This window comes from Gorilla gorilla, chromosome 8 (assembly GCF_029281585.2).
Source record: "Gorilla gorilla gorilla isolate KB3781 chromosome 8, NHGRI_mGorGor1-v2.1_pri, whole genome shotgun sequence".
NCBI classification, from domain to species: Eukaryota; Metazoa; Chordata; class Mammalia; order Primates; family Hominidae; genus Gorilla; species Gorilla gorilla.
The window spans coordinates 84115828-84131947 of record NC_073232.2 but is presented as its reverse complement, the minus strand read 5'-3'; the positions used below and the strand labels follow the sequence as shown (position 1 = coordinate 84131947).

The 16120-nt window shown below is 49.5% G+C and overlaps 1 pseudogene; it reads left to right on the top strand.

The window, feature by feature from the left end:
- The first annotated feature begins 2055 nt into the window (after positions 1 to 2055).
- On the top strand, positions 2056 to 3241 carry LOC101146911 (peroxiredoxin-2-like; annotated as a pseudogene).
- Positions 3242 to 16120: the final 12879 nt, after the last annotated feature.

Genomic DNA, 16120 nt, shown 5'->3' with positions numbered 1-16120 from the left:
CCCACAAGACAGGGGAGAACGCCATGTGACAACAGAAGGTGGGAGGGACCTGTCAGAAGCCAAGGAATGCCAAACATGGCCAGCAAACCACCAGAAGTTAGGCTGAGTCAAGGAAGGGTTTTCCTCTGCAGGCTTCAGAGGGAGGACAACCCTGCCAACACCTTGATTTTGGACTCCTGAGCTCCAGAACCAGGAGACAATAGACTTCTGTGGCTTTCAGCCATTCAGTTGGTGGTGTTTTGTCACGGCAGACCAGCAAACAAACACAGATTTGATACTTTATGTCCTCTGGCCGAAGGTCAGACTTTAAGAAGTCACAGGGAGGCAGCTTTGTGTGCCATCTTGGAGGCCACCAGCTGGCAGGATGGCTCCATTCACATGGCCCGTCTTGCAAGAGGGTCCCAGAGCATTTAGGTCATTGAGTGAGTGTGTGCTCCCAGGAGCCAGCAGGGCATCTGGCATCACAGAGAGATCCAGAAGTGAGTTTGAATTCTGTTTTCTCAGATGCCACAGCTCTCTTTAAGGACTCTGGCCCAGACTCTATTGGGGACTCACCTGCTGAGCCAGAATAAAAGTGCAGAAAGTGCACCCCAATCGCTGCCTCCCCTGAGAAGAGAAAGCCCATGGAGAGGGTGCTGGCTGCCCGGCTGCACATGGACTCCTGCCTTCAGAATTGGCTTGGGGCTTTTGATAACAGGATTTCAAGGAGAGGGTCTGGGTTTATGGAAGTAGGGCCTCTAGACTGATAGCGGCTGCTTCTTCTTTAAAAAAAAATCCTCTCTGAGCTAGATTCTAACATCAAGTCAGCAGGCAGAACCATTTTAAGAGGACAGGGCATGGTGGCTCACACCTGTAATCCCAGCACTTTGGGAGCCTGAGGCAGGTGGATCACTTGAGGTCAGGAGTTCGAGACCAGCCTGGCCAACATGGTGAAACCCCCGTCTCCACTAAAAATACAAAAATTGGCTGGGCATGGTGGCGTGTGCCTGTAATCCTAGCTACTTGGGAGGCTAAGGCAGGAGAATCGCTTGAACCAGGGAGGCAGAGGTTGCAGTGAGCAGAGATCATGACGCTGCACTCCAGCCTGGGCGACAGAGCAAAACTCTGTCTAAAAAAAAACAAAACAAAACAAACAAACAAAAAAAAATAGGACAGGACAGATCTGCTGAGAGCTAGGGTCACAGGATCCAGAACCCAAGCAGGGTCTCAGGTTGCACGGAATCAGGAATCAGGCTGAATTATTCCTCAGAGTGGACACAGAAGAAACCCAGGTGGAAACCAAGTGTGGATGTGTGGCTAAAGAGGGAGCAAGGCAGCCCCAGCCGAGCCGCGTGGGCGGATCCCAGGTGCAGGCAGAGCGGCAGCCGCAGGACTCAGAGGTTAGGTGGGCTCTGGAAGTGGGTGCCAGGCAGGGCGAGGCCCTGTGCACAGTAGAGAGTGCCAGTCAAAGCAAGCGCACTGAGGACTTGTCCCTATGGGGAGTTCTCATGTTGTGGCCCAAGGGTGGAGAGTTGGGCTAAAGAAGCAAGCTCAGGCCAGATTGGGCACAGTGGCTCACACTTGTAATTTCAGTACTTTGGGAGGTTGAGGTGGGAGGATCACTTGAGTCCAGGAGTTCAAGAGCAGCCTGGGCAACAGAGCAAGACCTTGTTTCTAGAAGAAATTTAAAAAATAATGATAATTAGCCAGGCATGGTAGTGTGCGCCTATAGTCCCAGCTACTCCAGAGGCTGATGGGAGGATCGCTTGAGCCAGGAGTTAGAGGCTGCAGTGAGCCATGATCATGCCACTGAACTTGAGACTGGGCAGCAGAGTGAGATCATCTCTAAAAAATAAAAATAATAAAAAATAAGAAGAAAATAAAGAAGCAGGCTCAGGCCAGAGAACAAGAGGAACAGGCCTCTTGTCTCCTCTGCATGACTGAAGAGAATTCTGCTCATGTCTTTCACAGGCAGAGTGGCCGGGTAAATAGATACAGGGTGCCCAGGGCACTGAGAGCACGGGTCCACGCATCCGGTTATCCTGCATCTGGCCTTTGCCCATGGAGCTTTCAGTCATGGCCTCCGGTAACATGCACATTGGAAAGCTCACCCCTGACTTCAAGGCCACTGCCGTGGTGGATGGCACCTACAGTGAGGTAAAGCTGTTGGACTACAGAGGGAAGCACGTGGTCCTCTTTTTCCATCCTCTGGACTTCACTTTTTTTTTTTTTAAACAGAGTCTAGCTCTGTTGTCCAAGCTGGGGTGCAGTGGCTTGATCTCAGCTAACTGCAACCTCTGCCTCTTCGGTTCAAGCGATTCTGTTGCCTCAGCCTCCCAAGTAGCTGGGACTACAAGCACGTGCCACCCTGCCCTGCTAATTTTGTATTTTTAGTAGAGATGGGATTTCACCATGTTGGCCAGGTCAGTCTTGAACTCCTGACCTCAGGTGATTTGCCAGCCTCAGCCTCCCAAAGTGCTGGGACTACAGGTGTGAGCCACTGAGCCTTGGACTTCGCTTTCATGTGCTCCCACAGAGATCATCGCATTCAGCGACCATGCTGAGGGCTTCCGAAAGCTGCAAAGTGCTGGGGACCTCGGTGGGCTCAGTTCACCCACCTGGCTTGGATCAACATCCTCCGGAAGGAGGGAGGCTTTGAGTCCCTGGACACCCCTCTGCTTGCTGACATGACCTGAAGTTGTCTGAGAATTACGGCATGTTGAAAACAGACGAGGGCATTGTCTGCAGGGGCTTTTTTTTTTTTTTTTGAGATGGAGTGGCCCAGGCTGGAGTGCAATGATGCAATCTCGGCTCACTGCAACCTTCGCCTCTCCGGTTCAAGTGATTCTCCTGCCTCAGCCTCCCGAGTACCTGGGATTACAGGAGTGCGCGACCACGCCTGGCTAATGTTTGTATTTTTAGTAGAGACGGGGTTTCTTCACGTCAGTCAGGCTGGTCTCGAACTCCTGACCTCAGGTGATCTGCCTGCCTCGGCCACCCAAAGTGCTGGAATTACATCTGTGAGCCACCACGCCTGGCCTGCAGGGACCTCTTTATCATCCATGGCAAGGATGTCCTTCCCCAGATCGCTGTTAATGATTGGCCTGTGGGACACTTTGTGGATGAGGCCCTGCGGCTGGTCCAGGCCTTTCAGTACACAGATGAGCGCCCGGAAATTTGTTCTGCTGGCTGGAAGCCTGGCAGTGACATGATCAAGCCCAGCGTGAATGACAGCAAGGAATATTTCTCCAAACACAACTAGGCTGGCTGATGGATTGTGAGCTTGTGCCCCTACATGGGTGCCCTGTGTTGACCCAGGAAAGGCCAGATCTTCCCCTGTAAACTGTACAGTCTGGGACCCTGGAGAGCTAGGCCAAGGCCTTCTCATGCCTCCAACTGGGAGCTGGTGAATAGTGACACCCTCCCCCAAACCCACCCAGCTGCACACAGACCTGGAGATGACCAATAAAGTATTAGGGACAGAAAATAAATAAATGAATACATTAATTAATTAATTAAATACAGGACGTCCAGTTAAATCTGAATTTCAGATAAACAGTGAATAATTTATAATGTAAGTATGTGCAAATACTCCATGGGAGGCCCGAGCATGATGACTCGCATCTGTAATCCCAGCACTTTGGGAGGCTGAGGCAGAGTGTTTGAGCCAAGGAGTTAGAGACCAGCCTGGGCAACATAGAAAGATCTTATATTTGAAAAAATTTAGAAATTAGCCAGGCATGGTGTTGTGTGCCTGTAATTCCGGCTACATGACAAGCTGAGGCGGGAGGATTGCTTGAGCCCAGGAGGTCGGGGCTGCAGTGAGTTGAGATTACACCACTGCAGTCCAACCTGGGCAACAGAGTGAGGCCTTGTCTCAAAAAACAAAGGCAAAACAAACAAACAAAAAAACTCAATCGAACCAACAAAAAAACAGATATTGCATGGGACATATTTATATACTAAAACAATAAATAATTCCAATGTATATCCTAAAAATTGCACAGGACATACTTATACTAAAAAATTCTTCACTACCTGAAATTCTGATATAACTGGGTATCCTGCATTTTCATTTGCCAAATCTGGCAACCGTATCCCAGGCAACAAAGAAAGCACCTCGGCCGGGTGCAGTGGCTCATGCCTGCAATCCGTCTCAAAAAAAAAAAAGTACCTCCTTCAGCATCACATTTTGCATCGACACTCAATAAATATCCACATCAAGGAGGAAAAAAAAGCCACTGGGCTGCAGAGAAGAGCAGGGTTATTGGAACCAGCAGAAACATGGTAAATTAAACTCCTCTTCCTGCCTCAAGCATTGAAGGTCATAGTGACGACAACTCTCTAGAAACTCAACCCAAACAGCTCCAGACCAAACCCGAGGAAGTCGCAGGAGTTTTCGACTTCTCTTATAATTACTACCCGAAGGCACCATATTGAATGCAGCTTGGGATGCCAGCAGCGTGGTTTGGGACGAGGCCCAGTGCAGTTTTTCCCAGAGCTATTATAGGGAAGTAGTCATGAAACAAGACGGATGTGCTATGGTTGAGAACTGCAGAGCTGACCCAAAATATTTCTAATGTGTGGAACTAGCTGGCAAGCGGAGAGCCTGAGAAAACAAAAAGAGCTGCTTGACTGCTTTGAAATGCCCAGATCCTCGAAGTGTGGCTTTTCCTCCATGCTATTAGCTGTGTTCCAACAGGCAGAGAGCCAAGGGAAGAATTCCAGTGGGGGCCATCTTGGCAGGCGCACAGTTTGGCCTTGACAGCTTCATTTGAAGGGCAAGACAGGGTGAGAAGGAGGGAGGGCCCGGGGGAATCGGGAGGCCAGAGGACAAGCCCTTACCTCTGTGGGGTGCCTCAGAGGGTCACCAACACTCACAAGCCACTCGCTTCTTGCAAAGACTGCCTGAAACAGATACTGTTTTCTCCATTTTACAGACGGGGAAAGTGATGTTTCCAAAGTTATCTAGTGGCTTAGAATTCAAACTCAACACTTTTTTTGTTTTGTTTTGTTTTGTTTTGTTTTGTTGAGGGGGGAGGTCTTGCTATGTTGCCCAGGCTGGACTCGAACTCCTGGCCTCAAGCAATCCTCCCTCCTCAGCCTCCCAAAGTGCTGGGATTACAAATGTGAGCCACCACTCCCAGCCTAAAACCTTTTTTATTCATACTTTTTTATATTTATAATAAATATATTATACTTTTTAATTTATTTTTTGCATAGGTAATATATTCACATGGTTCAAAACCCAAAATATACTTAGGGATATAGTGGAAATCCTGTCTCCCTGGGCCCCAGCCTCCTGCCTCTCCTCTGCAGAAGCCCTTGATGTTTTTCATTTCTTAAGTAACCCTCCAGAGATTTCTTTTCTTTTTTTTTGAGACAGAGTCTTGCTCTGTCACCCAGGCTGGAGTGCAGTGGGCACAATCTCAGCTCACTGCAACCTCTGCCTTTCAGGTTCAAGTGATTTTCTGGCCTCAGCCTCACTAGAAGCTGGGATTACAGGCGCCTGACACCACGCCCAGCTAATTTTTTGTATTTTTATTAGAGACGGGGTTTCGCCATGTTGGCCAATTTGGTCTTGAACTCCTGACCTCAGGTGATCTGCCCATGTCGGCCTGCCAAAGTGCTGGGATTACAGGCATGAGCCACCATGCCCAGCCCAGAGAGATTTTATAAATACATATTTTTCTGCTTTTCTTTTTTTAGACAGATGCTATTTACTATACACACTACTCTGCTATTCTCACTTAAATCAAGCTCTTTCAGTCTTGATCTAGTGCTCCATCTTTTATTATTATTACTATTATTATTTTAGAGACAGGGTCTCACTGTGTTGCCCAAGCTGGAGTGCAGCCATTTCTCTTACTGTCTCCTGTCTCTGAAGAGCAGGAGGAAGTAAAAGTTGAAAAACAATAGCAATGAAGTCAGTGGCAAGACCAGCCGGTGCCACTGATGACCTGGCCTGAGGTTAAAAGATTAACCACCCCCCACACTCTAACCACATGTGCTCTCAATCCATCATGACCCTTTCACGTGGAACCCCTTAGAGTTGTAAGCCCTTAAAAGGGCCAGGAACTCTGTCTTCGGGGAGCTCGGCTCTTAAGACACGAGTCTGCCAATGCTCCCAGCTGAATAAAAACCTCTTCCTTCTTCAATCCGGTGTCTGAGGAGTTTTGTTTGTGGCCAGTCCTGCTACATTTCTTGGTTCCCTGACCAGGAAGTGAGGTGATTAAGGGACGGTCGAGGCAGCCCCTTAGGCCGCTTAGGCCTGCCCTGTGGAACATCCCTGCGGGGGACTCTGACCAGCTCCAGCGAGGTGGATCCTGAGAGCGCTCCTGGGTAAGCAATTGCCCCGGTGGAACGCCTCGTCAGAGCAGAGTGTGGCAGGCCCCCACGGAGGATCAACGCAGTGGCTGAACACTGGGAAGGAACGGGCACTTGGAGTCCGGACATCTGAAACTTGGTAAGACTGGTCTTTGGAACTTGCCCGCTCCATTTGAGTGGAAGCATGGCCTGATCACCCACGGCGTGCCTGTACCGGCACTTTGTTTCTTGTTTTTGACTTGACTTGAATTGCTTGATATTATGGTTTTGGTTTTGACCTGGCTTGGATTTCTGGATACTCTGATTTTGGTTTTGATTCTGGCCTGGTGTAAACTGAAAAAGTGTGTGTGTGTCCTTTTTATCCATTCTTTGTTCTGTGGTGTGCATATGGTATGAATGTGGTGTTTTGTCTTCAGGAAACATGGGTCAGACAAAAGTAAGCCCACTCCACAAGGAGCTATGTTGAAAAATTCCAAGGAAGGATTTAGTGGAGACTATGGGGTTACTGTGACACCAGGGAAACTTAGAACTTTGTGTAAAATAGATTGGCCAACATTAGAAGCGGGTTGGCCATCAGAAGGAAGCCTGGACAGGTCCCTTGTTTCTAAGATGTGGCACAAGGTAACTGGTAAAGGATACCTAGACCCGTTCCCATACATAGACACTTGGTGACAGCTGGTGCTAGACCCCCCCCCCAGTGACTAAGAGGGCAGGCAGCAGCAGTGCTAGTAGCAAAGGGACAGATAGCTAAGGAAGGATCCCGCTCCACCCGCCCAGGGAAATCAACACCAGAAGTTCTGTTCGACCCATCATCAGAAGATCCATTGCAGGAGATGGCACCAGTGATCCCAGTGGTGTCCTCCCCTTACCAGGGAAAGAGGCTCCCCACTCTAGAGCCCACAGTGCTTGTGCCTCCGCAAAACAAGCATATCCCTAGGCCACCCAGAGTAGACAAGAGAGGAGGTGAAGACTCGGGAGAAACCCCTCCCTTAGCAGCTCTTTTATGACCCAAAACTGGGATACAAATGCCCCTGAGAGAGCAGTGGTATACTGGGATAGACGAAGATGGTCACATGGTGGAGAGGTGTGTTTTTGTGTGCCAGCCCTTCACCTCTGCCGACCTTCTCAACTGGAAAAACCCATCCTATACTGAAAAGCCACAAGCTCTAATTGATTTGCTCCAAACTATTATCCAGACCCACAACCCCACCTGGGCTGATTGCCACCAGTTGCTCATGTTCCTCTTTAACACAGATGAAAAGTGGAGAGTGCTCCAAGCAGCAACTAAGTGGCTAGAGGAACATGCACCAGCTGATTACCAAAACCCCCAAGGGTATGTAAGGACCCTGTTACCAGGAACCAACCCCCAGTGGGACCCAAATGAAAGAAAGGATAAGCAAAGGCTAAACTGATACAGGGAAGCTCTCTTGGAAGGATTAAAGAGGGGAGCCCAGAAGGCTACAAACGTTACTAAGGTCTCTGAGGTCATTCAGGGAAAAGAAGAAAGTCCAGCACAATTCTACGAGAGACTGTGTGAGGCCTGTCGTATGTATACTCCCTTTGATCCTGATAGCCTTAAAAATCAGTGCGTGATTAACATGGCTTTAGTTAGTCAAAGCGCAGAAGACATTAGAAGAAAACTGCAGAAACAGGCTGGGTTTGCAGGGATGAACACATCAGTTATTAGAAATAGCTAACCAGGTGTTTGTAAACAGGGATGCAGTAAGCCATAAGGAAAACCACAAAGAGAATGAACGTCAGCCCGGCAAAATGCTGACCTGTTAGCTGCCGGCAATCAGAGGGGTCCCCACAAAGAGGCAAGGGAAGGGGGGTCCTGGGAAAGAAACTCAGCTTGGCTGTCAGAGTTTGCAGCGTAACCAGTGTGCTTATTGTAAAAAAAAAAAAAAAACATTGGAAGAACAAATGCCCTCAGCTAAAAAGAAAACAAGGTGACTCAGAGCAGGAGGCCCCAGACAAGGAGGAAGGGGCCCTGCTCAACCTGGCAGAAGGGTTATTGGACTGAGGGGGACCAGGCTCAAGTGCCCCCAAAGAGCCTATGGTTAGAATGATAGTCGGGCGTAAAGACATTGATTTTCTTGTAGATGCCAGTTCTGAACATTCAGTAGTAACTGCCCCAGTCACCCCCTTATCCAAAAAGACTATTGACATAATCAGAGCCATGGGGGTTTCAGCAAAGCAGCTTTCTGCTGGCCCCGGACTCGTGCTGTAGGAGGACATAAAGTGATTCATCAGTTTTTGTACATGCCTGACTGTCCCTTGCCCTTGTTGGGAAGGGACTTGCTTAGCAAGCTGACTGCCACTATCTCTTTTACAGAGCATGGCTCTTTGCTGCTAACGTTACCCAGAACGGGAGTCATTATGACCCTTACGGTTCCCCGAGAGGAGGAATGGAGACTTTTCTTAACTGAGCCAAGCCAAGAGATAAGACCAGCTCTGGCTAAGCGGTGGCCAAGAGTATGGGCAGAAGACAACCCTCCAGGGTTGGCAGTCAACCAAGCCCACATACTTGTAGAAGTTAAGCCTGGGGCCCAGCTGGTTAGGCAAAAACAGTACCCGGTCCCCAGAGAAGCTCTTAAAGGTATCCAGGCCCATCTCAAGCACCTAAAAACTTTTGGAATTATAGTTCCTTGTCATTCTCCATGGAACACTCCCCTCCTGCCTGTTCCCAAGCCAGGGACAAAGGACTACAGGCTGGTACAGGATTTGCGCTTGGTTAATCAAGCTACAGTGACTTTACATCCAACAGTACCTAACCCGTACACATTGTTGGGGTTGCTGCCAGCTGAGGACAGCTGGTTCACCTGCTTGGACCTGAAAGACGCTTTCTTTAGTATCAGATTAGCCCGTGAGAGCCAGAAGCTGTTTGCCTTTCAGTGGGAAGATCTGGAGTCAGTTATCACTACTCAGTACACTTGGACCCGGCTTCCCCAAGGGTTCAAGGACTCCCCCACCATCTTTGGGGAGGCATTGGCTTGAGACCTCCAGGAGTTTCCCACCAGACACCTAGGCTGTGTATTGCTCCAGTACGTTGATGACCTTTTGCTGGGACACCCCACAGCAGTCGGGTGTGCCAAGGGAATGGATGCCCTACTCTGGCACCTGGAGGTCTGTGGGTATAAGGTGTCCAAGAAAAAAACTCAGATCTCCCGACAGCAGGTACGTTACTTGGGATTTACTATCTGACAGGGGGAGCACAGCCTGGGGTCAGAAAGAAAGCAGGTTATTTGCAATCTACTAGAGCCTAAGAGCAGAAGGCAGGTGACAGAATTCTTAGGAGCTGTGGGGTTTTGTAGACTGTGGATCCCAAACTTTGCAGTATTAGCCAAGCCTTTGAGGTCACAAAGAGGGGGCACTGGGAAATTTTTGAATGAGGATCCCAACAACAGCAAGACTTTCATGAGTTAAAGGAAAAACTTATGTCAGCCCCAGCCCTGGGGCTACCCGGTCTGACAAAGCCTTTTACATTGTATGTGTCAGAGAGAGAGAAAAGATGGCAGTTGGAGTTTTAACCCAAACTGTGGTGTCTAAAGGATGGCCCCCATGTTTGAGGGCCTTGGCAGCAACTGCCCTGCTAGTACAAGAAGCAAATAAGCTGACTCTTGGGCAAAACCTGGACATAAAGGACCCCCATGCTGTGACTTTAATGAATGCCAAAGGACATCATTGGCTAATGAATGCTAGACTCACCAAGTACCAAAGTTTGCTCTGTGAAAATCCCCATATAACCGCTGAAGTTTGTAACACCCTGAACCCCACCACCTTGCTCCCGGTATCAGAGAGCCCTGTCGAGCATGATTGTGTAGAAGTGTTAGACTCAGTTTACTCTAGCAGACCTGACCTCCGGGACCAGCCTTGGGCATCAGTAGACTGGGAACTATACATGGACAGGAGCAGCTTCATCAACCCACAAGGAGAGAGATGTGCAGGGTATGCGGTGGTAACCCTGGACACTGTTGTTGAAACCAGATCGTTGCCCTAGGGCACTTCAGCCCAGAAAGCTGAACTCATTGCTTTAATTTGGGCCTTAGAACTCAGTGAAGGTAAGACTGTAAACATTTACACTGATTCTCCATATGCCTTTTTAACCCTTCAAGTGCATGGAACATTATATAAAGAAAAGGGCCTATTGAACTCTGGGGGAAAAGACATAAAATATCAACAAGAAGTCTTGCAATTATTAGAAGCAGTATGGAAACCCCACAAGGTGGCAGTTATGCATTGCAGAGGACACCAGCAAGCTTCCACCTTGGTGGGTTTGGGGAATTCCCTCGCCGACCCAGAGGCTCGAAAAGCAGCAACTGCCCCCTTCCGGGCATCGGTCACAGCCCCTCTGCTCCCTCAAGCACCTGATCTTGCACCTACTTATTCTAAAGAAAAGGACTTTCTCCAGGAAGATGGAGGACAAGTGATGGAGGAAGGATGGATTCGGTTACCAGATGGGAGAGTAGCTGTGCCACAGCTGTTAGGAGCTGCAGTTGTACTGGCTGTGCATAAAACCACCCATCTAGGTCAGGAGTCACTTGAAAAGTTGTTAGGCCGGTATTTCTACATCTCACATTTGTCAGCCCCTGCCAAAATAGTGACGCAGCAGTGCGTTACCTGCTGACAGCATAATGCGAGGCAAAGTCCAGCCATTCCACCGGGCATACAGGCTTATGGAGCAGCCCCCTTTGAAGATCTCCAGGTAGATTCCACAGAGATGCCAAAGTGTGGAGGTAACAAGTATTTACTAGTTCTCATGTGTGCCTACTCTGGGTGGGTGGAGGCTTATCCAACATGAACTGAGAAAGCTCGTGAAGTAACCAGTGTGCTTCTTCGAGATCTTATTCCTAGATTTGGACTGCCCTTATGGATCGGCTCAGATAACGGGCCGGCATTTGTGGCTGACTTGATACAGAAGACAGCAAAGGTATTGGGGATCACATGGAAACTGCATGCCACCTACCAGCCTCAGAATTCCGGAAAGGTGGAGTGGATGAATCGGACTATCAAAAATAGTTTAGGGAAAGTATGTCAGGAAACAAGATTAAAATGGATATAGGCTCTCCCTATGGTATTATTTAAAATTAGATGTACCCCTTCTAAAAGAACAGGATATTCCCCTTATAAAATATTAGGCCCCCTCCCATATTGTGGGGACTTCCAGGCACTCCCCGAGAGTTAGGTGAAATTGAGTTACAGTGACAGCTACAGGCTCTAGGAAAAATTGCACAAACAATCTCAGCCTGGGTAAATGAGAGATGCCCTGTTAGCTTATCCTCCCCAGTTTACCCTTTCTCCCCAGGTGATCGAGTATGGATTAAAGACTGGAATGTGGCTTCTTCATGCCCATGGTGGATAGGACCCCAGATTGTCATCCTGACCACTCCCACCACTGTGAAGGTAGAAGGAATCCCAGCCTGGATCCACCACAGCCATGTAAAACCTGCAGCGCCTGAAACCTGGGAGGCAAGACCAAGCCCGGACAACCCTTGCAGAGTGACCTTGAAGAAGATGACAAGCCCTGCTCCAGTCACACCCAGAAGCTGACTAGTCCATGCACGGCCAAAGCATGAGGAAGCTCATCGTGGAACTCATTTTTCTTAAATTTTGGACTTGTACAGTAAGGACTTCAACTGACCTTCCTCAGACTGAGGTAGGGCAAAAAGTTAAAACAGTCTTTCTGTTTAAAAGGGACTTGTGTGTATAATGCCACCCAGTACAAGGTATGCAGCTCAGGAAGTGACCAGACTCATGTGTGCTACAACCCATTAGAACTACTTAATCCCCATTGGAAAACAGGAGAGTATGTAATTCTAGGAGTCAATGGAACTGGACTGGCAGGAAGACCTAGGTAATCTGAGAGTGAGAACTCCCACTAGTGAGTGAGGTTCTCAAAGGGGGGAATGAGGAGGGAAGCCATTTCTCTTACTTCCTCCTGCTCTTCAGAGACAGGAGACAGTAAAAGTTGAAAAACAACAGGAATGAAGTCAGTGGCAAGACCAGCCAGTGCCACAGATGACCCGGCCTGAGGTTAAAAGGTTAACCACCCCCCTCTCCTCTAACCACATGTGCTCTCAATCCATCACGACCCTTTCATGTGGAACCCCCTTAGAGTTGTAAGCCCTTAAAAGGGCCAGGAACTCTGTCTTCGGGGAGCTCGGCTCTTAAGATGCGAGTCTGCCGACGCTCCCAGCCGAATAAAAACCTCTTCCTTCTTCAATCCGGTGTCTGAGGAGTTTTGTCTGTGGCCCGTCCTGCTACAGCACAATCATAGCCCACTGTAACCTTGAATTCCTAGGCTCAAGCGATCCTCCCGCCTCAGCCTCCTGAGTAGAGTAGCTAGGATTACAGGCATGTGCCACCATGCCAAGCTAATTTTCTTTAGAGACAAGGTCTCGCTATGTTGCCCAGGGTGGTCTCAAACTCCTGGGCTCTTGGCCTCTCAAAATGTTGGATTTTAGGATTATAAGCATGAACCACCGCACCCGGACTGCTCTTTCTTACAAAAAAAAAAAAAAAATATTTTCCCATTAGAAAATATAGTGAATTTGATAAATACAAAAAAAGGTGGAAAGACCTCTCCGTGTCCCTCTCCCTCTCCCTCCTCTCCCTCTCCATCTCCCCACGGTCTCCCTCTCCGTCTCTCCCCACGGTCTCCCTCTGATGCTGAGCCGAAGCTGGACTGTACTGCCGCCATCTCAGCTCACTGCAACCTCCCTGCCTGATTCTCCTGCCTCAGCCTGCCGAGTGCCTGGGATTGCAGGTGCGCGCCGCCACGCCTGACTGGTTTTAGTATATTTTTGGTGGAGACGGGGTTTTGCTGTGTTGGCCGGGCTGGTCTCCAGCTCCTAACCATGAGTGATCTGCCAGCCTCGGTTTCCTGAGGTGCTGGGATTACAGACGGAGTCTCGTTCACTCAGTGCTCAATGTTGCCCAGGCTGGAGTGCAGTAGCGTGATCTTGGCTCGCTACAACCTCCACCTCCCAGCCGCCTGCCTTGGCCTCCCAAAGTGCCGAGATTGCAGCCTCTGCCTGGCCGCCACCCCCTCTGGGAAGTGAGGAGCGTCTCTGCCTGGCCGCCCATCATCTGGGATGTGAGGAGCCCCTCTGCCCAGCAGCCCAGTCTGGGAAGTGAGGAGTGCCTCTTCTTGGCTGCCATCCCGTCTAGGAAGTGAGGAGCATCTCTGCCCGGCCGCCCATCGTCTGAGATGTGGGGAGCACCTCTGCCCTGCTGCCCCGTCTGGGATGAGAGGAGTGCCTCTGCCCGGCCGCGACCCCATCTGGGAGGTGAGGAGCGTCTCTGCCCGGCCGCCCCATCTGAGAAGTGAGGAGCCCCTCCGCCCGGCAGCCGCCCCGTCTGGGAAGTGAGGAGCGTCTCCACCCGGCAGCCACCCCGTCCAGGAGGTGGGAGACAGCCCCCGCCCGGCCAGCCGCCCCATCCAGGAGGGAGGTCGGGGGCGCCTCCGCCCGGCCACTGCCCCGTCCGGGAGGTGGGGGACGCCTCTGCCCGGCCGCTGCCCCTTCTGGGAAGTGAGGAGCCCCTCTGCCCAGCCGCCAACCCATCTGGGAGGTGTACCCAACAGCTCATTGAGAACGGGCCATGATGATGATGGTGGTTTTGTCGAATAGAAAAGGGGGAAATGTGGGGAAAAGATAGAGAAATCAGATTGTTGCTGTGTCTGTGTAGAAAGAAGTAGACATGGGAGACTCCATTTTGTTCTGTACTAAGAAAAATTCTTCTGCCTTGGGATGCTGTTAATCTATAACCTTACCCCCAACCCTGTGCTCTCTGAAACATGTGCTGTGTCCACTCAGGGTTAAATGGATTAAAGGCAGTGCAAGATGTGCTTTGTTAAACAAATGCTTGAAGGCAGCATACTCGTTAAGAGTCATCACCACTCCCTAATTTCAAGTACCCAGGGACACAAACACTGCAGAAGGCCGCAGGGTCCTCTGCCTAGGAAAACCAGAGACCCTTGTTCACTTGTTTATCTGCTGACCTTCCCTCCACTATTGTCCTATGACCCTGCCAAATCCCCCTCTGCGAGAAACACCCAAGAATGATCAATAAATCCTAAAAAAAAAAAAAAAAAAAAGGTTGGAAAGAATAAAGTATTGTATTTTGTCCTGCCCCGCAAAGGCACCACTGTTAACCATTTGCTGTTTCACTTCAGGCTCTGTTTGTAAATGATTTTGTATGGACTCTTTCTGCTATACCACAGTCACCTCTTGGGGCAGAACTAGGGACAGAAAGACAATGGGGCCAGGTGAGGTGGCTCACACCTGTAATCTCAGGAATTTTGGAGGCTGAGGCAGGAGAATCCCTTGAGTTTAGGAGTTCAAGGCCAGGCCGGGCAACATAGTGAAACCCTGTCTCTTTAAAAAATAAAAAAATTAACTGGGCATGGTGGTGGACACCTGTAATTCTGGGGGGGCTGAAATGGGAGGATTGCTTGAACCCAGGAGGCCAAGGCTGCAGTGGGTCATGATGGTGCCACTGCACTCCAGCCTGGGCAACAGAGTGAGACTCTGTCTCAGGGAGAAAAAAAAAAATGGGAAGAAGAGAAGAAAGAAAGAAGCAAATATGTCCAGTGGGTGTGGGACTGATGTGAGCCAGGAGAGGTTAGCTGAGAAAGTCGGTGTTTCATCCATCCTTTTGAGGACCTCTTTTTTTTTTTTTTTTTTTTTTTTTGAGCCCCTAGTACCTGCTTTGTGAAAATATAGATGCTAAGATAAACCCAGGGCTGGGTGTGGTGGCGCATGCCTGTAATCCCAGCTATTCAGGAGGCTGTCAAGAGAATTGCTTGAACCCAGGAGGTGGAGGTTGCAGTGAGCCAAGATCATGCTCCAGCCTGAGTGACAGAGTGAGACTCTGTCTCAAAAAATAAATAAATAAGTAAAAAATAAAAAACTGAGAGCAGAGAAAAAATGAAGGAACTGGCCATTTCAACACTGCGACAGGTGCCAGGACAGACAGTGAGAAGCACAGCAGGCTGAAGAAGCCCTACAAGGAGGTGGGATCAGAGGCCCCTGGGGGAATGGCCCAGAGCTGAGCCATGGTCAGCAGGTGATGGCTGGAGGGGCATTCCTGCAGAAGGGATTGCAGAAGTAGAGATAGTTTAGTGTAGTGGAGCTGGGAAGGGCCAGGTGTGTAATGTACAAGGAATTTTGACTTGATCCCGAGGGTAACGTGAAGCTCTTGAAATTTCCAAGGCAGGAAATTGACACGATTGGATTTGTACTTTGACAATGACCAAGTCTGGCTGCTGGGGGTAAACTATTAGGAGTAGAGGAGGCGGAGGGGAGTCTGGAGATTGGAGAATTTGTTACGGGACTGTTGCATGCATCCCAGAGAGACAAGGCAGTGGCGTGAACTAAGGTTGTAGGGATGGAGGGACATGGGTGGATTTTTAAGAGGCTACAGATATAGAATCGGTAACTGAATGGGGATCAGAATGGCTCACACATGGAGGCCTGGGCATTTATTGATTCAAGATTCCTCACTGGCCCTCCTTTACAAAGATTTAGGCTTCTGGGCTTGGCATGGGGATCCTCAATGGCATCACATCAACCTTGCTTTGTCATCTCTCTCTCTTTCCCTTCTCTACTTGTACTTAAAGTGCATTGGAATTTTGTGATTCCCTGGGCATGCTGTCCCTTCATCTCATGTCCTTCTCCTCATACCTGGGCTTCTGAAAGCATCTCCATCCTTCAAGGCCAGCCCAATGCCACATCTCTAAAGAAAGCCTTGGGACGCCAGCCCTCCCCTCCTTCCCACTACTCTTTTGTAACAAATCTTCTAGCAAGTTGCT